Below are 27,513 nucleotides of genomic sequence, written 5' to 3'. Positions count from 1 at the left end.
TCAGATTGCTTTTATAAACAAATGTAAGTGTCTCTTAATAAGGACCTCCTATTAATATATGTGAGTATGTATATATATATATATATATATATAGATAGATAGATAGATAGATAGATAGATAGATAGATAGATAGATAGATATAGATATATATCTCCTACCCAGTGTTAAAATCTCCAGCAATTGGAGTTCCAGAATGCCTCTTTGATAATGTCTGGTAGGATCGTAAAATCTTTTGTGGCACTGTTCATTGGATGGTTTCTTTAAAGTGCTTCTCAGACCCTCATTCTGCTGACACATTTTGCAGTGTTTCAAGATAAGAGGCTGAGTTTTTAATTAAATCTGGAGCAGTTAATCACTCTAGTAACAGAGCAACCTCGACAATCAGTACATACACCGAATTAAGGCTTGCCTGGAAGTCAGCATGTGCCACCCTTCGTGGTGTTTACACTGGAGAATGGGAAACAATATCTCTTTCATGCTACAAGTGACACCCAGTCCAAGAGAATCAGGTCAGGAATGTGAGCATTTGGGACATTCCTGTAAGGTGAGAAGTCCTCCTTTCCCAACAAAGGAATGTCTCTTAATTATATAGCTCTGTTCCTGCGACAGGTGGATGCCAGCCATGTGTCACGCCTTAAAGCCAACCAGCACGCCTCAACTATGTCCGTGTTCTCCCCTGACGGCTTTTACCCAAGAATCCTTTAACAGGGATGTCCAACGTGGGTCCAGGAGAACCATTTCCATGCCAGATGTATAGGTTATCCAGAGAAAATAAATATTTGTGCAACAAGTACAAATGCAGTTCCTTAAAATGGTGTGTGGGATTCCTGAAACTATGGTACGGTGTAGACCTGACCTTCTCATCCTAAGGCGGCTGTGACACCAAATGGACCAACCCACCTGATGATTTTTAACAAAAAAAGTTAATGACTGTAAGCATGGTGTCCTGATGACATGGAATCAACTGGCAACTTGTCACATCCAATCCCAAGAAGCAAGTCTGATTAGGATCTCAAACAAGGGAGGGGCCCATGACTGGAATAACAAGGAACCTTGCCAATGTTAGGTGTGTCAGTAATTTAGTGCATGACGAAACGTGCTAAGGGTCCTTTTTAGGTCAAGCCTAGTAGACAGCGCGTGCTGTTGCAAGGCATATTAAGGTTAAATAAGAACATAGAGGAGCTTGGAGCCTGCTCGTTGCTTACCATTGGTTGGCATTCCTTGTCATTCTTATTTACCCGCTTATTAATCATGTATCAACCTTAGTAGGCTGGCTCTCTATGTACCGTACAAAAATGGGCACCGTGCAGAGAGTCCATACCTTGGTTTACAGAGGTAAAAACTAGGCCACATGATGCTCTAATTTTTATGGTAGCGTGGTCAAGCAGTTTGGACAATCTTGGAGAAGTTCTAAGTATTTGTTGTACTCGCAGTATCAGTAAATGTGGACACACACTCAATAAATCGAGACCAATTTACAAAAATTCTTCAGATTTTTATAAAAATGTTAAGACCAGGATCATGAATATCAGGTACTTTTTAAGTTATGATTTTTCAAAGTTTAACAAAAAGTTTATTTTTTGCGTAGTTACGCACCATAGCAATCAATAGGAGAAAACTTTAAAAATGCATATAAAATCAGGCAGTGCGTTTACCAATGTCTCCTTTCATTTATACGTCTAGGTCAGCAAGATGTCCAGTGAACCAGCTGGGGAAGTTCAGGCAGCTCTCTGGTTCGACGGGAACAACTGTAGAAAAGTCCTTGGAGCTGGTGCAAGACCACTATAGGGGGCCACTGGGAAAAGCAATGCACAGACAGACTTCAAGGTGAGTCTTCTCGTCCCCTTGGAGTGTAGAGGTCACAAGGAGTGGGGGACCTTTAGAGCACAGCTGGCTCTCTGGTGCAGGGCCAAGGGAGGCCGAGTGCAGTTCAGTTAGGTGAGCCAGGAGCTGTGCACAAAGGTGCCCTTGAAATTGGGAGGCAGATCACTTTGAGGGTAGATTGCAGGTCAGCAGGGCCATTCAGCGGGGTGGTTCTTATATGTCCTGAAGTCCTTCGACTGGGGCTTGTCCCTGGTCCTTCGGGAGACTTATCTTCTTGGTGTCTGATGTTGGAGGTCCAGTACCTGGGGCTGTTGCACAATTTATCCTAGGAAGTCGCAGCACCACCAGATTTAGCCCACTTGCTAATGTATGTATTTTAGAAAATAAAGCCTGGCTGTCTTCCAATTAGTGATATTCTGAGAGGGTGAAGGGAGTACATTTGTGGGTGTAAATTCAAGAGTCAACCTGTATACACAATTTGAGTCAGGCAGTGGTGTAACATAAGCCCCAGCAAACTCATGGTGCGGGCAGCCTGACCTCCAGGTGGCACCCTCAGCAAAACTGGCAGGTGGTGGGCCGGGGATGAGCACCCCCCCCCCATGTATTTTGTAGGGTGGCCCCTTCACATTTCATTACAACACTGGAGCCAAGTGCAATTTTTGTAGGCGCTAAAGGAGCAGATTGAGGTAAATACAATTCAGATTGAGGCAACCCAATGCCCAGCCAGATTTTAGAATAGGTTTTGACCAGTGCTTAATTTGTGCTTGTTGTTTCCGGTGCTGAGCACCGGCACTTATTTGTGAGGGCCGTGGCTTATTCTTATGCCTCAAGCATTTGCTGCGAGCAAAAGACACAGATGAGAAAGACGGAAGAAGGAAAAACTAAAAAGCGTCATAAAGGGAGAAAGTAGAAAGTTGCAGGATAAGCTGAAGGGGCAGGGGTGGCCGTAAATGCATTTAAGAGGCCCGAGATGGCTTCAGGATTACGCTGCCTCAGTATTCAGTGCTTGCAGATTTAATTATAGCAATCACGTGTTTAACAGAAGGGCTTTGAGCACCGGCACCTCTTTATTTACAAATTAAGCACTGGTTTTGACATTGCCACTGTCAGATTGACATATAGCTGGCATTATATATAGAATTGACTTTGGGTCTGTCCCTTTTGACAGTTATTGTTCTTTCCTCATTCTCCTTTAGCCATTGGCTTGAGACTTTGTCATTTGTGTCTTTACCCAGCCCAGTGGTATATACATTTCTCACCTAATGGTATTGGCTGTGTGAGTGTATTCTGCCTCCACTTGAGTACTTGCATTGAACTGCATGAGGGACTAATTTACAACTATAGCCCTCTCTGCTCCTGCAGCTCCCTACTGTGTCTATCACTCAAATATACAATAGCACATTGACAGAAATCTGTTGGCTGTGTCAATGCTTGTTTTTAGTCATCCCGATTGTACTGGAAATTAATAAATACACATTGAAAATCCAGCATGCAAATCCAGTCCAAAAACCCAGTAGAACAACATCAGTTCATCCTCCTCATGCTTAGGATGCACTGCTCCTTCGAATTGGTCACCTCACCCCCACATTGAAAACACTAGGCCCCTTTACCACTTCCACCAAAACCAAAACATGGTGGCCTATAGCGGCTTCTTCGTAACTGTCCATAGCCCTTCTTCGTACAAACTACTTTCACATGGAGGAAGCAGGCCATCGCCAAAATAATGTCGTGCTTGTCTCAGTCACATTCAGTGAATGTATCCTGGTGTGAATTGGAACCTCTGCACCCATTTGAGTACTGGTACCCCAGTATCCTCCTGGCATTCAACCTGAGCAACTTCTGCCCAGCTTACCAGTCTTTGTGAATTTCCACCCCTGCATAGTGTACCCTTTGGATTGGCAAAGACAATAGGTGTTAGTTTAATATTCTGATTGCATTGGTAGCACATTAGAGTGAACATGCAGGAGAGAGCTAGTAAGAGCGGACAGTGAGAGCAATAGTTGTGAATTAGTCCCTTCTGCAGTTCAACGAAAGCACTTGCGTGGAGCCAGAAGGACACACCTAAACAGCTAATAACATTAGGTGAAAGCTGAAAACTCCATTGGGCAGAGTCAAGACACGATCGACAGAGTCTCAAGAAAATGGCTGAGAGAGGCTTCTCAAAGTAAGGCAGTGATTCAAATGGGCGGACCGTAGACCAGCCTGTGTGCAATGTTAGCAGTAGGCCTATTGACAACTGCGCTATGAAAATCCAGGCCTAAAAATGTGACCTCTTCTTCTGCAAGTTGTGGAAGACCCAAATCCCTGAATAGGTCAATCAATACTGGCTAGTCCTCTCGTATGTTAACCTATTCTCATCTGATTCGAATGCATGATTACTTCCTGGAGCTTGCATGCCAATGTCTGAACTGGACCATATCATCCCTGCTCTTCTCTCCCTACAGGACCACCAGTCATCCTTTAAGGCCTCTCACTTGATCTGCTTTTCATAGAGCTCCACCATTTGTCTCAAGTCTTAACCCCATATCCCTTCTCTTAAACATCTCCAGCTATCTCCTTTCACACAACCCATGCCCCAGTCTTCTCTCCGGCTACCCAATACCATACTTAAGATGATCAGTCCATCTTGCTTACCCAGTGGTCCTTTCAGTCCCCTTCCAGATACTGAAACATCTCCTACCCCTGAGTTCTCTCCCTGCCCCTTCCACTCCCTTACCACTGCCTGCCATCCTTCTGGCTTGCGAACGCCTGCTATCTCTTTAATGAAACGACTGGCCGTGCAGTCTTGCCCCTTGCAACTACTGCTCGATTTCTCGAAGTGACACTGATCTGCAAGACACTTGAGTACCTTGTGTTCTTACGCCCTACTTCTTGGGAAAGAACTACTCATACCCTCTAATATGATTACAACACCACCCCTTCCACTGAGGCCAACCTCGCTCACATGCCTCACTTTATTACATGTTTTACGTTATCAGCTCTTGCCCTCCACCCATGCTCTGCCTGTTGATGTCCCTCAATGTTCAGCTGTGGGAACCCTTCTCTCCCTCTAGTCAATGTCTCTAGGTGACATCCTTCCTCTGTTGACTTCTCTTTTTATGTACATGCCAACTGTACCCCAGAATGTCCTTTCTACCAATCTCCACACACGTATCTCAAAAGACCTTACATCTGTATTCTGCTTCATTTAGTTATATATCATGTTGTCTGACCCCATGCTAGCATTAGTAGACATCCTCGTTCCTCCTTGCTTTACTCAGTCTTACAAAGACCTTCGGAGGATTCCTTTCCCCTGCCCGGGCAGCAGGTTTCAGGCTACCAAATAAAAGCAGAATCTTAACTACAACTCCCACCACCTGCTTCAGACATCTGGCTGGATGGTTTCACCTGTAAATCAAGGCACAGTTTTGTCACCTGGCAGTAGCTATCAAGATCACACACAGGACTTCTTACATCATCTGTATTTTGTTCCTGGACACCTGCATAACTTGTAGTAAGCTAAGTGCAAACTACTGATAAACTCATCCTGGACCATCTGGAAGTAGTCTCTTTCTTTCCGCTCTACAGGATTGCCATGATAACCGACCTCTTCTAATGCAGGACCATGATGGTGGATGACCTGCTTCTGTTTGCAGCACCACTTTCGTTCAAGCCAAATCATACTGGGATCCAAACTGTATCCTTTGTATCACACTTAATCTGTAGCCTGTATCATGGCTCTCTCACCCACTGTTAAGGATGTGCATCACATCTAAAGTGTCTTTTGTCTTGTTTACCTTCTACCTCATTGCAGTAACTCTCCAATAAACAATACCTTGAGAGATGACAAGGGCCGTATACAACAATATCTTCTGGACACGGGGTGGGGTTAGGCTTAGTGTGCAAGTGTAAAGACTGCAGTTACACTTCTGGTCTTGGTAAGATTTATTCTCACGTGTAGAGCAAAGTTTAGGATGAAGGTTAAAGGTAAGCATTATCATCTAGTGCAAGTATTAGGGTATGACTAGTCCTGTGAGTTGGGATTAAGCTTGAGTTAGGGTTGGTTAAACCTAAGGAGTTAGTATTAAGATTATAGTTAAATCTTGGGTTATGATCAGGATAATGTTTAAGGTTAGGGGAGGTGTAAGAGTGTGGCTAAGGCCAATGCAGATGTACATTTGATGAACTGTAGTTAATTATATTACATATTTACCATGTCAGTGTAGATGTTGGCCAATGGAGTTACTCAAGTGTGGCCTTTGATGTAAAAACACACAACCCCGTAAAAAACACAAAGCTTGTTGGGCTAACTAGTTGTACACTATAGGAAGGCCAGTTCCTAGTCTCATCATTACAATCAGTGTTCCTCTCCCTAGTACCATATATGATAAATTGAAGGCATTCTCTGCAAGGGCAAGTGGGCGTTGTGATTTTGCATAGCACAAGCCTCTGCAGTGTGCTGTGCCCACTGCTGCCTTCCTTGGAGATAGCTAATGCCACCTAACCGTGGTTCCACCTGGTCGCACGTGCTACCAATAACCAGTACCAGCCTCATCATCGACACTGATCTTCGTTAACTACTCCCAAAAGTGAACAAGGGAACTATTATTCTGCAAGGATGGAGGCTTCTGTCTTCATACTCCAGTGACCCGTATGCTAAAAATTGATATTATTATTTTATTTTCATGGGTTTATTTAAGAAGAGCAGATTTATTCCAGGAAGTAGAGGGAGGCAACTGAGTGCTGTGCACAGCAACAGGAATACCCATCCGATAGCCGGGTGACAGTACAGCAGGGGGTTCATCAAACAGGGGCATGTAGAACACACTGATGGATCTGTGGGGCTGTGATGGGGCCACACTGTGGTTGAGAAGAAGATGGTAGAAGGTTGGGCCTTCAGATCCTTCGTCGAGCACTGCAGGAAGGGAGTTAGTCTTACCTGCAGGGAGCAGGGGGTGGGGATCATTCCATAAAGAGTCTTAAAAAAGGGAGTAAGTCTTGCCTGCAGGAAGCAGGGGATGGGGTTATTGCATAGTTTGGGAGAATTGAAGAGAAAGAGTCTTAAAAAGGGAGTAAGTATTTCCTGTAGGGAATGGGGAATGGGGGATGGGAGGTGGTCATTCCATAGTTTGGAATCATTGACGAGAAAGGGTCTTTGCAGGTATGTCTTGTTTTCAATTTTTGTTTTCCGAGTCTGTTCCTCGTGTAGATCGAGGGTACTGAGTGATTTTGAGTTTGTTTGGTAGATATTCTGGTCTATTTGGAAAATTCTCACATCAGCTGTTGGGGGATGAACTTGGGAGCCAGTGCAGGTGTTCTAGAGTTGGGTGACGTGTCAAAGACCCATTGGTTGCTGGTAATCAGCCGGGCTGCCGCATGTGGTAGAATCTATAGCTGACGTGTGGCTTTCTGTGCGAGGCCATGTTCGTCGGGCATGACCCATGTCGATGTAGGTTACTTTCCTTCAAACGTATTACATGCTCTCTAACCACGCACCTTCGAAACCTCCTGCACACCCAGCCACACCCTGATACAGCCTCCACCTGCTTCCCACACCCTCCCCAGTCTGAGAAACCAGAAGGTAAACAGTGGAAGGAGCTAGCAGTAATTGCCCATTTTTACCCACGCGTACTACCCCCTCCCCCCTCCCAAACATCATGGTTCGGTCCTCGTGGTTACAGTAGTATGCTAGAGAATGTTGATAGTGACGTGAAACATTTCCTGAGGGGCAGTTCTGAATGGTGGTTACCTGAGGTACTTCAACTGTGAAATAAAGAAGAACGTTTATGTAATTCAGGATTCCAGTGTATGCTTTTTAACAAAAAGTTTGCTCTACCGCCTTGCTAACCACCCCTCTACCCTGCCACCAGCACAGTGGTTAATTTGTAAATAAACACGTGTCGGTGACCAAAGCTCTCTGAAACACGCGGCTGCTGCATTTAAATGTGCGAACACGGAATACTGAGGCCTGTTTAATCCATTTACAGCCACTCCCTACCCCTTCAACTCAGTCTTCCAGTTTTCTGCTTTCTCCCTTTGTGGCGCTTTTCTGACTTTCCCATATGCGTCTTTTGCTCGCAGTAATTGCCTGATGCAGAAAAATACGTGCTGGCCCTCAAAAATAAGTGCCAGTGCCCCCCACCAGCAACCACTGCCTCAAATTAAGCACTGCACCTGTGATTTCACTGGGTTTGGCAGCAGCTTCATCTTTGAGAAGAGCCATCCATTCAGTGACTACAAATAATCTACAAAGTCATCAGGGAACAGGAGTTCATATAGGGCTTCAGATTTACCGAAAAATACGCACATTTTCTTCTCATTTTCAGATTGTGAAACACACAACCAGGAGCGCTTCCTTGAAAACGAACTTGTGTAAAATTCTCTACCTTAATTTTTTAAGTTTAAACAGTTTTAGTAGGTTGGAGTAAATACAAATAGGATAATGCATTCAAGTTAAAAACAGAGGTGAAAGGGGGAGAAGGGAAAGGGATAAATATACAATAACAGGTAAAATCCATGTTGAATACTAAGTATAGTATTAGTGTAATCAATGCACATTAATAATTAAAAGTTTGTACGATTATGAAAGTTGATACAATTGAATATGAAAAATAAAACATGAGCATTAAGGAGATTTACAAAACTCGGGCCAGATGTATCAATTTTCCCAATAGCAATTACCAAATTGTGCTTTTTTGTGAATCGCAATTAGGTAATCACTATTTGAATGTATGAAACTCCAAGAGTTTCATTTAGCGATTCCCACTGACTCGCAAATCGACCTACCTCATGAATGTTCATGAGATAGGTCGCAATTTGCGACCCATTGTGAATGGCTACAATCACAGGGATGGTGGCCTGCTGGGTCAGCAGACCAACTTGCCTGTGATTGCTTTTAAATAAAGCAATTTAAAAAAAAATTTTTTTAAATGCAGCCCGTTTTCTGTAGGGGAAAACGGGATGCGTTTTAAAAAGAAAAATGAAAAGTTTACTTTACATTTTTCAAGAGTAGGCAGTGGCCCGTGGGACCACTGCCTGCTCTTAAAAAGTGTTTTTGCTTGCATTCACAAAGGGGAAGTGGCCCCTTAGGGACCCCTTCTTGTTTGCAAATGTGTTACCACCTACTTGAAGTAGGTGGTAAAATGCAAATGTTTTGTGACCGCATTTCAGTCACAAAATATTCCTACATACCACTGCGATTTAGTAACAGGAAGGGACGCCCTTGACACGGCCCTTCCTAATACCGAATCGATATGTAGTCGCAAAATGAGATTCATACATACCAAAATGCCTTTTTGCAATCGCAAATGGCTCATTGGGCTGTTGGCAAATGCAAAAATGCATGGTACATTTGGATCCTCATCTGTAATGGGGTGACCTTGAGAATTTATCATGAATATCAATAAAATTTGTAACAGGGCTCCATAAAATAGAACTTTTAATTGTAAGTGAAATAGAGTGAATGTATGCTGTATCAAGTCTGTGATTGCAACATACCAGGTACCAACACCCAATGCTGGTCATGTCAATCAAAAAGAGCAGATCTTAAACATATGTTATTCAAATGCAAGTCTGAACGCTCGTTCTGGACACAAGTATGAAATCAAATTAATGCCATCTTCAATACCTGTGTACCCCTGTCATTTACTAACATCTTTCTGGGTAGTTTATCTGTTGGCTGGGCATGTTTTAACACATATAAAAATAATGTATCTTCTATTAGCAGTGGCATATCAACAGCTTACTAAAAATTGAAAAGATTTTTCTAAATTGTCTTTCTCTACATTACTTTGTAATATGGAAATTCTGCTGATTGTTTGCACTGATAAAAAGATTTTAAAAAATAGGGAATATTTGAGGCAGAAAATCCTAAAGTATTTTCCAAGTAATGTTACTTTTATTTGTTTTCTTTTAAGTTTATACTTCAGTGGGGGAAAACACTGTGGCTTTTGCTGATTTGTTTCCCCTTTTTGTTCTGACATTGACTGAAAAATACTGACTATGTTGGTACAATACTGACCAGGTGGAAACCCTTGGCTCCTGCAAGGGCAGCCCCAATCACTCTAGGAGAATCATTGTTGCCATGTGTGGTTGGGTGGGAGGTCACAGAACAGAGCTGGGGGCCACAAAATAGGGTTGGCTAATGTGCAGCCCTCCCTCCTGTCTCACTCCATTGGAACGCCCTTGGTGCATCCCTCAACCTCCAAAATGCACTTTGGTAGACTTCTCAATGTACAATTTTCTAAAATGTGGGATTTTAACCTTTTTTTTACTACGAGCTACTTATGGGCGTCCCATGAGGGATTACCAGCCGTGATCACCTCAGTGCATCAGGCAGGACTGCCAGCAGTAATGTTAAAAAAGAAAAAAAAAGCTTTATCAATTTTGAATGCCTCTTCTTGAGTAATACATACCAGCCATACAGTAGCTGCAATGACCCGGCACCAAAGCGATCATATTAGTAATAAGTCTTTCCCACGTCACAAAAGTTATCACTCAAATATTGGCATTAAATATATTTTAGAAATTCAACAATTTTCTCCAAACAACCAGTTATGAGTTCCGAAAATACATGCATTTTTGTCTTGAATACAAACTGTTCAATTTTGGTTTACATATATTAATTCAACTAAACAAAAACTTCTAGTTTATTATGATGCGCTGCTCACAGAAGAGCTACTAAGAGGCAGCTGCAGAGCTAAGAGTGGCTCACAAGCTTATCATTGGGGAAGCCTGTTCTAAAACCACTGATCACAGACACATTGATCTCCATCTCCTCTGGCAGTTTCCATGGGATTGACTTGCACACTGAGTTGAAGGCATTTCAGAGGCCAATGGAGGCCAGTTATTGTGGCCCTTTTGTTAGCATAACCACCTAGGTCTAAATCCTCATTGGATCCAATCAAGGATCTCCCCTTCAACAAACTGGTCATGCAACCTATTGTAATGCTATCTCCTGTGGAACTTACGGTGAGAATTTAGCAGAGAAATCACCATATACGCCATGGGGCACTGCCTCAAGCCTAATCATGACTGACCTATACAGTTCAATGACAGTTTCTACACATAACCCTTCTCTTCTTCCTTGGACTTAGATTCACCCCTGCCCCTCTTCACCACCTGAGCTACAACATCTCTTTAGATCGGCTGCTCTTACTCAGGACCAACTCGATGAGTAGGCAATCAAATTCTTCACTTGACACAAACTCCATCCTCCCTACTTCTAATTTTTCCTCAAAATCATCATAGTTACTAAGGAAGTCCACCTGCGGAGGACCATACATATTAATTAATGGTTTATCAGATTGTGACCGCTCCTTCTCTGTAATCAAGATGGATCTTCGCTAACCAGGGGTGAACCCCACATGCTCTTGTCATTCAAATCCCAAACCCTCCCTGCTTCCATTACCCCAGGTTCCCACTTAGGAGTACTTCCAATGCATATAGTGATTTCTGTCCCTTGGACAACCTTCAACTAGCTTCCCACCACAAAATGTCCATGCACAGCAGAGTTGTTTGAATCCATTTTCCCCACAGTATAAAACATCTAACTGTTGTTCTTGGTTTCTCATCCTTTTGTACATGCATGTCGTGGGTTAGATGCAGGGCCAACCGCCACAAACAGTCATAGCCCACTGTTTTAATGGTTTTCTAATGACACATGACTCTCGTCAGATTCATTGCAAGTTCCTGTGCTCTTGTGGGACTGGTGACATCAGGATTGTGGTAACCCCAAAACATTATTTCAAATATGGACCCCTATACTGCTCCCATTCCTTTTTTTTTTTTTTCATGACACAGGGATTTCGTTCTTGTGTCCTGTAATGGTGGCCGCAACATTTCTCTTCATGCTGAGGCCAGACAGTCAGAGAGTGAGCTCCCGAGGGACTTGCAGGAATGAGGCACCCGCTGGCAGAAAAAAGTACCCTGCGGCCAGTCAGATTCCTCTATTATTTGAAATGTGTGCCCATGAGACTCCCACAATAGTCCCGCAAACCCAGCTGTCCAGCTATACACATATTTTGAGGCTTAAGTGTTCAAAAATTACTGAACAGATTTACACCAAATCACAAAAAGCTTGTTTTCAGGGTAAAGATATAGCTTTCTGCCAAATTTGGTTTACTTCCGTTACATCGTTTTGGTGGAAGCGCTGTTCAAACATCTCTGTGGCAACGGCATAGGAAAATTGCATTTTGGAACTCCACCTTTTTCTCTGCTTCTGCGTGACGTATCACCCCAAAACTTTCCAGAAAGGAGGCAAGATGGATGAACGTATGTCTTGGGATGTTTTGTGAAAATTCGTCAGATGGTGCAAAAGTTATATGCAAACCAAAAAGCATATATATTACTAGGTAGTTCTAGCTAGGACCTAGTTTGTATAGAAACTTTTTTTTCTTTTTACTTGCCTATATCTTCGGCACTGTTTGACGAATCTTGACTACATTTTCCTAAACAAAATGTGACAGTCACATCAGCTGAGGTCTGATAAGTTTGGGGGTGACCTGTCAAGCAGGGGCTGAGAAAAAGGGGGGGTTCAAAAAAGGTACATTTTCCGTGCTAATTCCCATAGGGATTTTGAACAGCGATAGCGCCCAAACCACTGGACGGAACACCAAATTTGGCAGAAAAGTAACTTTTGGTCCAGAAAGAGCCCTTTTTGTTGTCTGCTGTAAATCAGTTAAGTAGTTTTGGGGTAATTAAAGAAAATCCAAAATGTAATATATAGGGATGCGAAGGCTCTGCGAACCCTCCCGATATCGTACTGAGATCTGATTGGCTGCTAACACTTCAACAAGGAAGTGTTGGCAGCCATATTGGGACTCTGCTTCAGCGAGTCCCAGAAAAAAAGATTTAAAAAAACAAGAGGGTCCAGGGTAGGTACACCCTGACCCCTTAGCTCTGGTGCTGGGGTCCCTGAAGGACCCCCAAGACAAAAAACAGCATTTAAAAAACAAAAACGATTTTGGCAGAAGTCGCCACGGATTTGCTGAAAACGAAACAAAAAACAAGTGCAGGCTCATGCACTTGTTTCTGTGAGGCCAGTTCCCGGGGGCATTGAAATTATCAATGCGGGGGGTCCACCGGCCCCCTCAGGGACTGCCACCTCCCCAGGGCTTTCATCAAAAGTAATGTGGAGGGCCAGGCAGCCCCCCGCAGCCTCAGGGACCACCACCTCCTATGGGCTTTAATCAAAAGTAATGCCGGGGCATTGGGACTTCCACCTCCCCAGGGCACCAATGTAAAACAAATGAGGAGGGCTGCTCAGGCCCCTCCGCAGCCCCGGGGATCGCCACCTCCCCGAGGCACCAATGTAAAACTAATGGAGGGGGACCGACCGCCACTTCCCCGGGGCACAAGTTTAAAAACACATAGGAGTCCGTTGTGGACCCCCGGGGACCTTCACCTCCCTGGGGCTATTGATACTGGATGGGGACCACGTGGCCCTCCTTGTGGAGCCATTCATGGCCCTGAGGACCACCATCCCCCAGGGCCGGCTCCTGCTATGTCCCGGGGGTCCACCCGGGGCATAGCTGTTTGCTTTGACTTGGCAGGAGCTGTGACAGCTCCTGCCAAGTCACAGCAAACACTCAGATGAAGTGAGAGCTGTGAAACAGCTCTCCCTCGTTGCAGAGATGCAAGCAGGGAAACAGAAGAAACACTTCTCTCACAGGAGTTGGAGAGCCTTCAGGCTCCCCTCGCGGTCCTCAACATTGTCACTGGGTGCCCTGGAGGGCACTTAGGTCACATGACTGGGCCCCGGGGGATGGGGTCCCCTGGGCTGAGATGGGCTTTGGGGAGAGGAGCCAGGCAGACCCTGTCTCCCCCAAAAAAATGTAAAAAATTATGCCAGGCCTCAGTGGATTGAGTCCCCGGGGTCAAGATGGGCCTGGGGAGAGTGGCCGTGCAGTCCCTCTCCCCCCAAAAAATTAAATGTTTACACCAGGCCTCGGGGAGGGGCGCATGGCTCTCCTCCCCAAAAATAAATTAAATATTTAGGCTGGGCCCCAGGGAATGGGGTCCCCAGGGATCGGAATCGGCCTGGGGAGGAAGGGCCGTGCAGGGTTGGGTTTGTTATACGGGTTGGGTGTAGTAGCCACAGTGCAGGGTTGATTGGTTGTACGGATTGGCTGCAGGCCACGCCCTGTGGCCAACCCCCACTGCGCAGGGCCAAAGGCTGTGCACAGAGCAATGTTGGGTTGTTATAGGGGTTAACTGCAGGCCAGGCTCTGTGGCAAACCGCAGCCATGCACAGCCAAAGGCCATGTGCGGTGGTGGTTGGATTAACATATAGTAATGAAAATTTCTTTACGTTTAAAAAAACGTAGAAATTCACTGAAAAAGCCAAAGGTTACAGCGATGTTATAGTTAGGACACAGAATTAAAAAAACATAGAAATGTGCTTAGAAAACCAAAGGTTACGGAAAGTTATAGTTAGACTCACATTTTAAACGTACCAAACCATAGAAATTAAGCAGTTATAGTTACCCTAGCTAACTATAGACTGTGCCCTATAATGCACTGCTTATGGTCTCACATATTACATCACTCATGACTTGGTCAGTAACATAACTGATGACATCTCAATTTTCATCACTGATGACATCATTCACACAACCACGCATACACCCACTCACACCCCCATACATGACAAACATACACTCACACACAAATACTTACCTACCCATTCACACATCTACTCACTCACACAGCCACTGACACAACCACTCACTCACCCATACGACACTCACTCATCTATTCAGAGACCCACACAGCTACTCACACACCCACTTACAGACCCATACAGCCACTCACACACCCACTCATACACCTATGCAACCACTCACATGCCCATTTACAAACCCACACAGCCACGGATACACCCACTCACCCATACAACCACTCACACACCCACACAGTCAGCCATACAGCCACTGACACAGCCACCCACTTACACATACAGCAACTGACATACCCACTCATTCACCCATGCAGCCACTCACACAACCACTCACTTACACAGTCACTGCCACAGACATTAACTCACACATACAGCCACTCACACACTGTAGGAGGCTGGCCTGGTATGTAGTGGGTACCTTGGGTACTTATACCAGGTCCAGTTATCCCTTATTAGTGAAGTAGCAGTGTTCTATAGCTTAGGCTGATAGAAGGTAGCTATAGCAGAGCAGCTTAGGCTGAACTAGGAGACATGCAATAGTTACACAGTACTCATACACAAGTAAAGATAATACTCAGTGTTACCAAAAATAAAGGTATTTATTTGGGTGACACAGTAGTAAAAGAATTAGACAAGTAAATAGTCATAAAACAATGCAAACAGAGGAAAATCCTATGAAATGCAATGGAAGAAAATAGGTCTAGGGGCAACACAAACCATATACTAAAAAAAGTGGAATGCGAATCACAAATTTCCCCCTAGACAAGTGTAGTGTGTGCAGAATCGCTGGGAGAGTAAGAATACAGTAAAGGTAAGTAAATTACCCCACCCCAGAGCCTAGAAAAGCAGGAGTAAATTTTACTGCAAGTTTCCTTAGAACACACAACACCTCGTTTTGGGGATTTTGCAGCAGCCAACCAAGTCTGCAAACAACAACTGCTGGATTATTGGACCTGAAGATCTGCAAAGGAAGGGGACCAAGTCCAGAAGTCGAAAGAAGTTCCAGGAAGGACAGGAGCCCCTGCCAACCCATAAGAGGGTGCAAAAGAAGAGTCCCCAGTTAGTCAAAGACTGCAGAAATGCACCCTAGTAAGACGCGAGTGGGTTCCTGCATGATGCAAAAGATGTCGCAAAGCGTGAAGATCGTTGCAGACGAGATTTTGTGTTGGAAGTCGTCAACAAGCCTTGGCTACGACAAAAATGCGTTTTGCATCAAAATGGCGCTGGGTGGACCCAGGAGGGACCTGAGGGCCTCAACTCTGTGTGAGGAAGAAGAGGGGGCTCTCATCACTTTAGAAGCACTTTAGAGAGCCCTCAGGATGCCAGCCAGCACCACCAAGAGCAGCAGGACCTTGGTTCAAAGGAGGTGCAAAATATGGTTGATGCAGCACAACAAAAGAAGGTCTCACACCGCCGGAGAACAACTCAGCGAGTTGAGCGTCGCAGGATGGAGTGCTGGGGACCTGGGCCAGGCTGTGCACGAAGGAATTTTGCAAAGAGTGCACAGAGGCCTCAGGAGGTGAAGAAGACGCAGTACATAGGGGTACTCGCTCTCAGGGAAGGCAAGGTCTTACCTCCTCCAAATTGCATCAGCAGGACCTCAGGACAGTCTGTGTCAATGATGTCCACCCTCTGTGTCCTTAGCACACTGCTGTGAGAGGAGTCCAAGGGTACTGGTCATCTTGGAAGGTGCCTGCTTGGAGCAGGGGAGTGACTCCGTCACTCCACTGGAAATTTCTTCGGTCGTTCTGGTGCAGGATGAAGACAGGGAGTCCCCAGAGCGTGCACACCATGGAAACTGTTGCAGTTGCTGATTTGGAGCTGAGGTTGCTGAAAAAAAGTGTCTCTTGTAGACACTTTGTTGCAGTTACAGCGTTTCTTGGAGCAGGCTGCGGTTCATCGAGGTCAGAAGAGTCTGAAGTTGTTGCATAGGATTCCTGAAGGAAGCTTGCTAGCAGAATCTTAAGAGAACCCACAGGAGAGACCCTAAATATCCCTAAGAGGAGGATGTGCTACCTTGTCAGCTAAGGACCTATCAGGAGGAGTCTCTGACATCACGTGCTGGCACTGGCCACTCAGAGGCCTCCAGAGTGCCCCCACACCTTGCAAAGTGTGAGAAATAGGGTCTCTAGTTGGCAGTCGTTTTGCACCCTGTCCAAGTAGGGACCCTCACTCTAGTAAGGATAAGGGAGATACCGGCTCAGATTTCATCGAGGTCAGAAGAGTCTGAAGTTGTTGCATAGGATTCCTGAAGGAAGCTTGCTAGCAGAATCTTAAGAGAACCCACAGGAGAGACCCTAAATAGCCCTAAGAGGAGGATGTGCTACCTTGTCAGCTAAGGACCTATCAGGAGGAGTCTCTGACATCACGTGCTGGCACTGGCCACTCAGAGGCCTCCAGAGTGCCCCCACACCTTGCAAAGTGTGAGAAATAGGGTCTCTAGTTGGCAGTCGTTTTGCACCCTGTCCAAGTAGGGACCCTCACTCTAGTAAGGATAAGGGAGATACCGGCTCAGATAACCCCCGCTCACCCCCTTGGTAGCTTGGCACAAGCAGTCAGGCTTATCTCAGAAGCAATGTGTAAAGCATTTCCTTATAACACACAGTAATAAGTGAAAACACTATAAAAGGACACCACACCAGTTTTAGAAAAATAGCCAATATTTATCTATATAAAACAAGACCAAATACGATAAGAATCCAACATACAGTAAGAAAAATATGAATTATGCAAGATTTACTCAAAACTACAGTTCTTTGAAGTCGATAGCTCCACCTGGGGCTATCACGGCGTCGTGATCAACAAAACCAACAGTTCAGGCCGTCCGCAGCGTTGCGGGCCAAGCTACTGTGTCGGGAAGACCCGCAAACAGTACCTTGGATTTGCAGGGCGTCGTGATCCTCGCGGTGAGATCCGGAGGGCGGCGTCACTGACGTTGCGGTGTCGGGTTCGGAGTCGGTGCAGGAGTCGTCGGGCCCTTGAGGTCACACGCGTTGCAGATTGAACTCCAGGCTGATGAAGTCAGGTGCGCCGGCGTGGATGGCGTCGGTGCTGCAGTGCGAAGTGGGACGATGCAAAGTGCGGTGCCCACAGGTCACGGTGCAGGCAGCGGCTCGTGATGGCATCCAGTGGCGTCGGTGTGACCAGGGCTGCGGTGTGAAGCAGGGCGGTGCAACGTGCAGTGTCCACAGGTCACGGTGCAGGCAGCGTTGTTGTTGTTGCTGAAGCGCTGTCGTTGGTAGGCCCAAGCCAGCAGTGCAGGACGGGCCGGTGCTTCGTGACCCTCGCGAGCGGTGTCCACAGGCCACGGTGCAGGCACGATGCCTGGTGACGACACAGGAGTCGATGGTGCTGGAGTTGGTGGACCGGGGCTGCGGCGCGGGACGGGACGGTGCTTCGTGTACCTCACAAGCGGTGTCCACAGGCCACGGTGCAGGCAGCGGCGCCGGTGTCAGCAGGAGCGACGTGGCGTCGGGGATGCCCAGGCTGCGGTGTGAGCAGGCGATGCCGGAGTGCGGGGCCCACAGGTCACGGTGCGAGCAGCAGCTCGGTGAAGTCATCCGATGACGGCATCGGGGAGACCGGCGTCGGGGAGACCAGGGTCGCAGTGCGAAGTGGGGCAATGCGACTCCTTGTGGCGTCCGCAGGTCACGGTGTAGGCCAGTGGCGTCGTTGGCGGCGTCACAGTGGTTTCTCCTCTCAAAACACACAGTTCCCAGTGCTGCAGGTTGAGGAAACTGAAGTCTTTGGTGTCCCTGAGACTTCCAACAGGAGGCAAGCTCTTCTCCAAGCCCTTGGAGAGTTTTCTCAAGCAGGACACACAGCAAAGTTCACCCTTTGCACTCTTTTCAGGCAGAAGCAGCAACTGCAGGCCAGTCCAGCAAAGCAACACAGCAAAGGGACAGTACTCCTCCTTCAGCTCTTCAGCTCTTCTCCTTCAAAGCAAAGTCTCAAGTGTTTGCAATATCCTTCCTTGTCCAGGCCAGGCCCCAGACACTCACCAGGGGGTCGGAGGCGGCACTGTGTGAGGGCAGGCACAGTCCTTTCAGGTGTGAGGGACCACTCCTCCTCTCCCGCACAGATGGCTAATCAAGATATGCAGGCTATTCCCCAGCCCCCTTTGTGTCACTGTCTAGAGGAGAGGTGTGAACAGCCCAACTGTCAAACTGACCCAGACGGGGAATCCTCAAACAGGCAGAGTCACAGAATGGATTAAGCAAGAAAATGCCTCCTTTCTAAAAGTGACATTTTCAAACTAACAATCTAAAAACAAGCTTCACTAAAAGATGTATTTTTAAATTGTGAGCACAGAGGCCCTAAACTCCACATTTGTATCTGCTCTCAAAGAGAATCTGCGCTTTAAGGATATTTAAAGGCAGCCCCCATGTTAACTTATGAGAGAGATAGGCCTTGCACAGTGAAAACCAAATTTGGCAGTATTTCACTGTTAGGATAATATAAAACACACTAGTATATGTCCTACCTTAAACATATACTGCACCCTGCCCCGAGGGCTACCTAGGGCCTAACTTAGGGGTGCCTTACATGTAATAAAAGGGAAGGTTGAGGCCTGGCAAGTGGGTACACTTGCCAAGTCGAATTGACAGTTTAAAACTGCGCACACAAATACTGCAATGGCAGGTCTGAGTCATGTTTACAGGGCTACTCATGTGGGTGGCACAACCAGTGCTGCAGGCCCACTAGTAGCATTTGATTCACAGGCCCCGGGCACCACTAGGGCACGTTACTAGGGACTTATTAGTAAATCAAATATGCCAGTTATGGATAAACCAATCCACAGTACAATTTATATGGGGAGAACTTGCACTTTAGCACTGATTAGCAGTGGTAAAGTGAGCAGAGACAATAAACCAGCAAAAACAGACCTAAAAAAATAGGAGGAAGAAGGCAAAAAGTTTGGGGATAACCCTGCAAAAAGGGCCATTTCCAACACAAAGCAAGATGGCTGAAGTCTGGGACACACTGGGGGAGCTCTGGGCACCACCCCTGGGGTGGTGATGGACAGGGGAGTAGTCACTCCCCTTTCCTTTGTCCAGTTTCCTGCCAGAGCAGGGGAGAAGGGTGAACCGGTGTAGACTGGTTTATGCAAGGAGGTCACCATCTGTGCCCTTCAAAGCATTTCCAGAGGCTGGGGGAGAGTACCCCTCCCTAGCCTGTAACACCTATTTCCAAAGGGAGAGGGTGTAACTCCCTGCTCTCAGAGGAAATGCTTTGGGCTGCCCAGACCCCAGGAGGGCACAACCCTGTCTGTGAGGTGGCAGCAGCTGTAGCTGCAGTGCAAGCCTCAGAGAGCTGGTTTGGCAGTACTGGGGGTCCATGGTGGAACCCCCCAGGATGCATGGAATTGGCTCCCCAATACCGGATTTGGAATGGGGGGACAATTCCATGATCTTAGACATGTTACATAGCCATATTTGGAGTTACCATTGTGAAGCTACATCAAGGTATTGACCTATATGTAGTGCACGCAAGTAATGGCGTCACTGCACTCACAATGTCCGGGGAAATGGCCCTGAACTATGTGGGGGCACCTCTGCTAGTGCAAGGGTGCCCTCACACTTAGTAACTTTGCACCTAGCCATCAGCAAGTGAAGGTTAGACATATTGGTGATTTATAAGTTACTTAAGTGCAGTGCACACACTATTTCATGCAGGTTGCAGTGGCAGTCCTGTGTAAGGGCTCCCTATGGGTGGCAAAAGAAACGCTGCACCCCATATGGATCTCCTGGAACCCCAATGCACTGGGTACCTAAGTACCATATACTAGCGACTTATAATGGGGGTCCAGTGTGCCAATTGAAATTGGTAAATGAAGTCACTGGCCTACAGTGACACACTTAAAAGCAGAGAGAGCATAAGCACTGAGGTTCTGATTAGCAGAGCCTCAGTGACACAGTTAGGCACTACACAGGCATACACATTAGGCCATAAACTATGAGCACTGGGGTCCTGGCTAGCAGGATCCCAGTGACACAGTAAAAACACACTGACACACACTCACAAACAGGCCAAAAGTGGAGGTAACCATGCTAGAAAGAGGCTACTTTCTCACACACACCCACACATTCACCCATGCAGCCACTCACACATCCACTCATTCAACAGTATAGCTACTCACACATTCACTCACTCTCCCATAGTCACCGACACATCCACACACTTATGTATACAGCTATTATACACCTGCTCACTCACCCATATAGTCACTGACTCACCCAGTCACTCACCAGTGTAGTCACTCACACAGCCACTTACTCACCCACACAAGTACTCACATACCTACTTATACACACATACCTGCGCTCACACCCCCATACAGGCACTCAGACACCCATTCAAACACAGTCACACAGCCACTCATATGATATATGTTAGAAACAGTATCACTCATTAGTAGTACAGAAAGTATACTATTTGAACTTTTGTAGTACCTTGGTATATATGTTTAACATTCATAACCTTTTAGAAAACACTTGCACTCACTGGATGATGTCAAGAGTGATGTCATCAGTGATGCCACTGACTATGTCATGAGTGATGTAATATGTGAGGTCATAAGCAGTTAATTACGGGGCACAAGTTATAGTAGCTCAGGTAACCATAACTGCTGAATTTCACTGGTTTTGTACGAGTGAATTGTGAGTCTGACTATAATGTCCCTGTAACATTTGTTTTTTTCAGTGAATTTCTAAGATTTTTTTAATTCTATTTCCCAATTATAATGTCCCTGTAACCTTTGTTTTATTCAGTGAATATATAAAAATATTTTTTTTTTTCACTGAAGAAAAACAAAGATTAGAGGGACATTATAGTTAGTTTCAAATTGTAAACGCACAAACCATAGAAATTCAAAAGTTATACTTATCTCAGGAAACAATAACTTGTGCCTTAAGTTAGCTATAACTCACGTCCCCGCATTGCACAATTTTGTCATCACTAATTTTGTTGGAAATGTTGCAATTTTATGAATGATGTCTTACAAGATGTCATTACTTGTGTAATATGTGGGGTAAGTAGCCGTGCATGGCAAAGACGCAAGGTGTAGTTAAATTAAGGCCTTTCGCTATGTGAGGTGGGGTTCGCCACAGGGCCTTGCGACCAACACCCCCAAATGCAACCAACCCAGTGCCTTTGTCCACACACAGCAGGGATTGGCCATAGGCAGCCAATCCCCTGTAGGCAACCACTCCACACACAGCCTTTGGCCATGCGCTGAGGTGGATTCGCTGTGGGACCTGGAGCCAATCCACTGCAGACACCCACCCCCATGCCTCGCAAGGGCTTCGGCAGTGCTCAACGGTGGGACACCTGAAGGGACTGGCCTACGCCCAGGTCCTGTGCCCCCCCCATATGTAGGCAACCCATGAGGGGGGAGGCAGTCCCCCTCCCCAGTCCAATTGCAACACAGGGAATCCTTCTCCCAGGGCTTCCCGATCACTAAAAGTGGAGGGGGGGCCGCCTCCCCAGGCCATTTTTGTCCCCGGGACTCCATCCCCCGGGGCCCTGTCAAGTAATGAAAGGGGAGGGGAGCTGCATAGCTACCATTTCTGCCAAATTTGGTGTAATTCCGTTCAGCGGTTTGGGCTGTAGTAGTGTTCAAAATCCCTATAGGAAATTGCAGATGGAAAACAGGTTCCGAGACACTAAACTGCCCTTCTCCCCGCCCCCAATTTTTCTCAGCCCCTGCTTGATGAATCACTCTGAAACTTTAAAAACAGCAGTTGAGATGAATGGAAGACTAGTTTTGAAAATTTTGTGAAGATTTGGCAAATGCACCAACGTTATTAGGAAAACAAAAATTGCTCCTAACTAGTCACCATTGCATAGCTATAGGTAATTGAAAATTTTGTGAAGATTTGGCAAATGCACCAACGTTATTAGGAAAACAAAAATTGCTTTGTCTATGGGAATTAGGTCCTAACTAGTCACCATTGCATAGCTATAGGTAGATTCATATTTCCATAGGAAATGCATTTTTTGGTTTGCTTATATCTTTGGCGCTGTCGGCCCAAATCGTCACAAAACTTTCCAAAAACATTTTTTTCACTTCGCGTTCTAATTGGAAAGTTACTGGGGCTTCATCAAGCGGGAGCCCGAGAAAAAGCGGTGGTCCCTAAACGTGTTTGCCCATTTACTTTTCCATAGGAAATTTAAACACAACTACAGCCCAAACGACTGAATGGATTTACACCAGATTTGGCAGGCAGCTAGATTTTGGTGCAGAAAGTGTTTTTTTTCTTATTTGATGTAAATCCGTTCAGTATTTTTCGAGCAATTAAGGCTTAAAAACATAGTATATACCATACTGGAGAGCAGACCAATCTCATGGTGAGATCTAATTGGCTGCCACCACATCAACAAGGATGTGGCAGCAGCCATCTTAGGACTCGGGACTCAGTCCTGAGCCCTAAAAACAGGTTACAAAATATATAAGGGGGAAAGGTAGGAATAACCTGACCCCCAAGGGAAGCTTTATTTTTAAATCTTGTCATGAATTTGCAGAAGATCTGCAATATAGATATATTTTTAGAAAGCACTGCTTTCTGTGCGAATGTAAGCAATATCTCTGTGGTGAACAAGGTGTAGGGAGCCCTATCCTCCGGGGTTGATATTTTCTATCTTCATAAAGGGGATTAGGGGGCACCCCGCCAGAGCCTAAAAGCCACCCTGGGGACCCCATTCTCTGGCACCGTTTAAAAGATTAAGGCAAGGGGGCATGTTGCCCCGCCTCCCCGAGCCCCCATCCCCAGGGGTCAATATTTTACTAGTGGAGGGGGCGGGGTGTAACTCCCCTCACTGGACATGAAGAAGTCTCCATCCCCCAGAGTTGCAAACTACCAATTAGGGAATGAGGTGCATGTTCTTTCTCTCCCAAAGCTATTTTATGGTCCTAGGAGCTCCATCCTCTGCGGCTGGCTCAAGGACCGCGTCTCAGTGTTCCCAACACCAGGAACACCATTTATTTCCCTGCTGTAGACTGTGGGCAGAGAAAGTGTAATGCTCCCAGCAGACAGGAGCACTAAGCAGGTCCTGCTGGGTGGGGGCACAAAACCTTTCACTGCTCGTGCTATTAGGCAGTGCAATATTGTCAACTGCTCCCATCCCGCTCAATCAAAAGAAAACTGCTCTTGCGAGGCTGTACAAAAAGATAATGCGAGCTCCTGTGTAGTCCTTAGAAATGAGGCTATGTGTAGGGAGCTGGGAGGGCTTTGGTGGCCCTGCGGCTCCCCTCGCAGCCTTCCATGAAGAATAAACAGTGGGTATCTGTGGTGGGACCAGGACACCCAAAAAAAAATAACTAAAAAGGCAAAAGTGAATAAGAAATGAGCGGCCACAGCCATTCATTTATTAATCACTGCTCCTTCAAGCAGCACCCCATAATGTCCTGCGAGGGCTACTGACATGTTTTTTTTGTTTGGTGATGTCCCTAGAAGGGGCAGAGCACCACTAAACATTTGTTTCAAAGTTGTGGTGGGCTGCAGGGAGTTCTGCAACCACCCAGCAACATTAGAAAAAAAAAACAGTAAGTCTGGGTCATTGAATCCATGACACCAGGAGAAGTTATCATATTTTTTTAAAGCTCTTCCCAGGCTGGAGCTTTTACTCTACAACTTGGACTGCATCACCTTCTAGGGGCTGGTTGTATGTTTGCATTTTATGTGGCCTGAAGGTGTAGTAAAACAAGACACAAGGGCCTCTTGTGGTTGTTTTTATGAATACATGTTTTGGGCTGAAAAATGTTTAGGGAAAAGATTCATGGAGGGGTTTATTTTCTTTTTTCATTAAGAAAAGTATATGTCTCTGACTACTTACTTTAACATTTTTCATCCCCACAATGCAGTAATAAAAATGAAATAAATTCACTGGCATGCTTTTTAATAAAACTTTATTAAACATTTTTGAGTAATCAATAGTAATAACCATGCATTGTGTGACTTATTGAAATATACATTATATTAAAATTATTAGTGATTGTTTTTAGAAGGATGCTAGATCTGCTTTATGTATAATGATATGATCGCGCCTTGATAAAGTCAATAGGCTCACTTTTTATATTTTGGTGTTGCAGAAGGCCGTGTGTAAGGTTAGCTGCTCAGAGGCCAGGCCCTACACCCAACCCCATCCTACGGGGCAAGGGTAGGGTTGAGTGCTGGGGTTGGCTTACGACCAATCCTCCACTGTGCACAGGGGTTGGCTGCCCACGAGTGGGTTGGGTGCAGGACATGGTCACAGGCCAGGCCCTGCTGCCAATCCCGGCTGCGCACAGCAAAGAGCATGTGCAGCGCGTAGGGGGTCAACTTTTCGTATGGCAATAAAATATTACTTTTACATTAAAAAAATTACAAAAACAAAGGTTAAAGTGACCTTCTAGTTAGATCAAGATTTCAGTTAAAACATGTCATTTTAAACGTACAAAACCACTGAAATTCACCAATTATAGTTATCTTAAGTAACTGTAATTCAGGCCCTCACTGTTCACTTCTAATTACCCCACATATTACATTACTCATGGTATCATCTTTGACAGCATTGATAATATCACCACAACATTTGCAATTAAATTACTGATGAGAAAACTGCATGGCTGGGCTGCGAGTTATAGTTACTTAAGATAACTGTAACTGGTGAATTACAGTGATTTTGTACATTAATATGGTACGCTTTAACTGACATATTCACCTCATTATAACGTCACTTTAACCTTTGTTTTTTCGTTGAAGATATATATATCTACTTATTGAAAGTTTGCCTGTAGATGCAAAGCTCTATCTTACAGATAAGAAGTCTTAATTGTTTCCTATAATTCACAGTGCTTGATTCATTTGCAGCATATTTAGGTTCCTTAAACAAATAAAGTTTATTGAATGATGAACCCAGCATGTCTTCTCTCTTTCACTGCTGGGAAAAACGCTAACACTTTCACAATGACAGTGCATCTCTTGGAGCATTAATCAGCACGTGACATGGCCTATCCTTGATGCAAGCATCTATCAATGAATCCTCCCCACTGTATGAACATAAACAGTGTAAATGCCGAACCCTGTCGGAAAAAAGTGACATTGTCACATTGCAATTTTATACTCTTTCTTTATATATCTTGTTAAACCTACTCTAGAAATTGAAGCATATTTTAGAATACATGGGTGTAGTTCCCTTATAGTTGGCTTTGCAGTTAAAAGTTCACGAATAATAATGCACATAGTTGCATAAAACACATTTTAGATATTTAGCACATTGTTCCCCAACAAATACACACATTTCTCAAAACTTTGACAGACATATCTCCAGTTTCAGACAAACAATGAATACTAAATGGATGATGTGCAGATCTTTCTAAAGAGTACAAAAATCAATTGATAAGTTATTCAACTAGTAATGTGCATTTGTGTCTTACATTGCCATCTTGAGCTCAGGTAACATTTATGAACTACTCAGCCTTGGACGCCAGGGGTTGTAAATGTCACCAGAACCGCGCAATAGAAATCTAGGCCCACATTATACATTTAATCTTTATGTGTTCTTTCTCACATGCACAGTAGTGATCACACTATTAGAATTAAGTCAAGAGTTTCCTTGGGAAGAGTGTTTTCTCTTTCACTGATAACTTTGGTGCCATTTGACAAATCTGCACAAAACTTTCCAAAAGAAAAGGTTAATTCACCACAGCTCCTTTATGAAAAGATTTGGGCTGATCCCTCATGTTGGCCCAAGAAAAAAGAGGGTCCCAAAAGTGCAATTTTCCATGTTAATTCTAATAGGAAACTTTGTTTCCCAATACAGAAACACATGGCTCAATGGAATTAAACTGAATTTGGGTAACAGTTACCCCTTTAATCAGAATGTGTGCTGTTTGTGTCAATCCACTGAGCCATTTTAGAGAACTTACGGCCACATGTAGGTAGCTTTTTGCACGTCGCAAACAGCGAATTTCACTGTTTGCGATGTGCAAAAAGCACATCGCGATGCACAAACCCAGGTTTGCGATTCGATAACCTGGTTACCGAATCGCAAAATGGGTTTGTGACTCGCAATTAGGAGTGGGTGTTCCCTTCCTAATTGCGACTCGCAGTGCAATGTAGGATTGTTTTGTGACCATGAACGCGGTCGCAAACCAATCGCAATTTGTACCCATTTCAAATGGGTGCTAACACTTTCGCAAAAGGGAAGGGGCCCCATGGGACCCCTTCCCCGTTGTGAATGTCACTGTAAACATTTTTTCAGAGCAGGCAGTGGTCCTACAGACCTCTGCCTTCTCTGAAAAAATGAAACGAAAACGTTTCATATTTTATTTTTGTAATGCATCTCGTTTTCCTTTAAGGAAAACGGGCTGCATTACAAAAACAAAAAAAAACAGCTTTATTGAAAAGCAGTCACAGACATGGTGGTCTGATGTCTCCAGCAGGCCACCATCCCTGTGAGGGCCGCCATTCGCAAGGGGGTCGCAAATTGCGGCCCACCTCATGATTATTCATGAGGTGGGCATTTGCGACCCCTTTGCGAATTGCAGATGGTGTCAGGGACACCATCCAACATTCGGATTTGCGACTCGCAAATTGCGAGTCGCTCTGAGTCACAATTTGCGGGTCACAAATCTGAACCTACCTACATGTGGCCCTTAGAGTTTAAAGAGGGGCAGTGGTTGGGCATGATTGGATTAAAAAAAAAGTTAAGTATATCTGGATCGTCCGGGCATGTTCTGATTGGCAAGTTCACAGGTGATTAGTCAATCCTGATTGGTTGGCAACAATGTGAACAGTATTTTGTGGCAGCTATTATAGGACTCAGAGACAGGGTCCCTGTGTCCTGAAAATGATTTTTTTTTTTTAAATAAGGGGTAGGGTGAGCACATCCTGGCGCCAAGGGCATGCCGGCTTGATTGACTGGCCACACATCTTGTGGCAGCCTTAGAGGATTTAGGGGCATGGTCCCTATTGAAGTGCATTGTGGTGAATGCCAGGTTTTGAGGATCACAAAAAGGTGCACGTTTAAAGAGTGATAACAGGTTTAG

General features: G+C 45.3%; 1 protein-coding gene across 2 annotated transcripts in view; it reads left to right on the top strand.

Moving 5' to 3' along the window:
• Positions 1-27,513, top strand: part of LOC138262118 (Krueppel-like factor 8) — a 693,482-nt gene that overhangs the window by 526,890 nt on the left and 139,079 nt on the right. Inside the window, exon 4 of one of the 2 annotated variants that reach the window (XM_069211888.1) lies at positions 1,685-1,828. The exons of the other annotated variant lie outside the window; for it this stretch is intronic. The gene's annotated coding sequence lies outside the window, so the exon portion shown is untranslated. The remainder of the gene's footprint in view (positions 1-1,684; positions 1,829-27,513) is intronic. 2 annotated transcript variants of the gene reach the window in all.

The sequence above is a fragment of the Pleurodeles waltl genome, chromosome 10 (genome assembly GCF_031143425.1).
Source record: "Pleurodeles waltl isolate 20211129_DDA chromosome 10, aPleWal1.hap1.20221129, whole genome shotgun sequence".
NCBI lineage: Eukaryota > Metazoa > Chordata > Amphibia > Caudata > Salamandridae > Pleurodeles > Pleurodeles waltl.
Note: the sequence above shows the minus strand (reverse complement) of the source record. Positions and strands in the feature narration are given on the sequence as shown.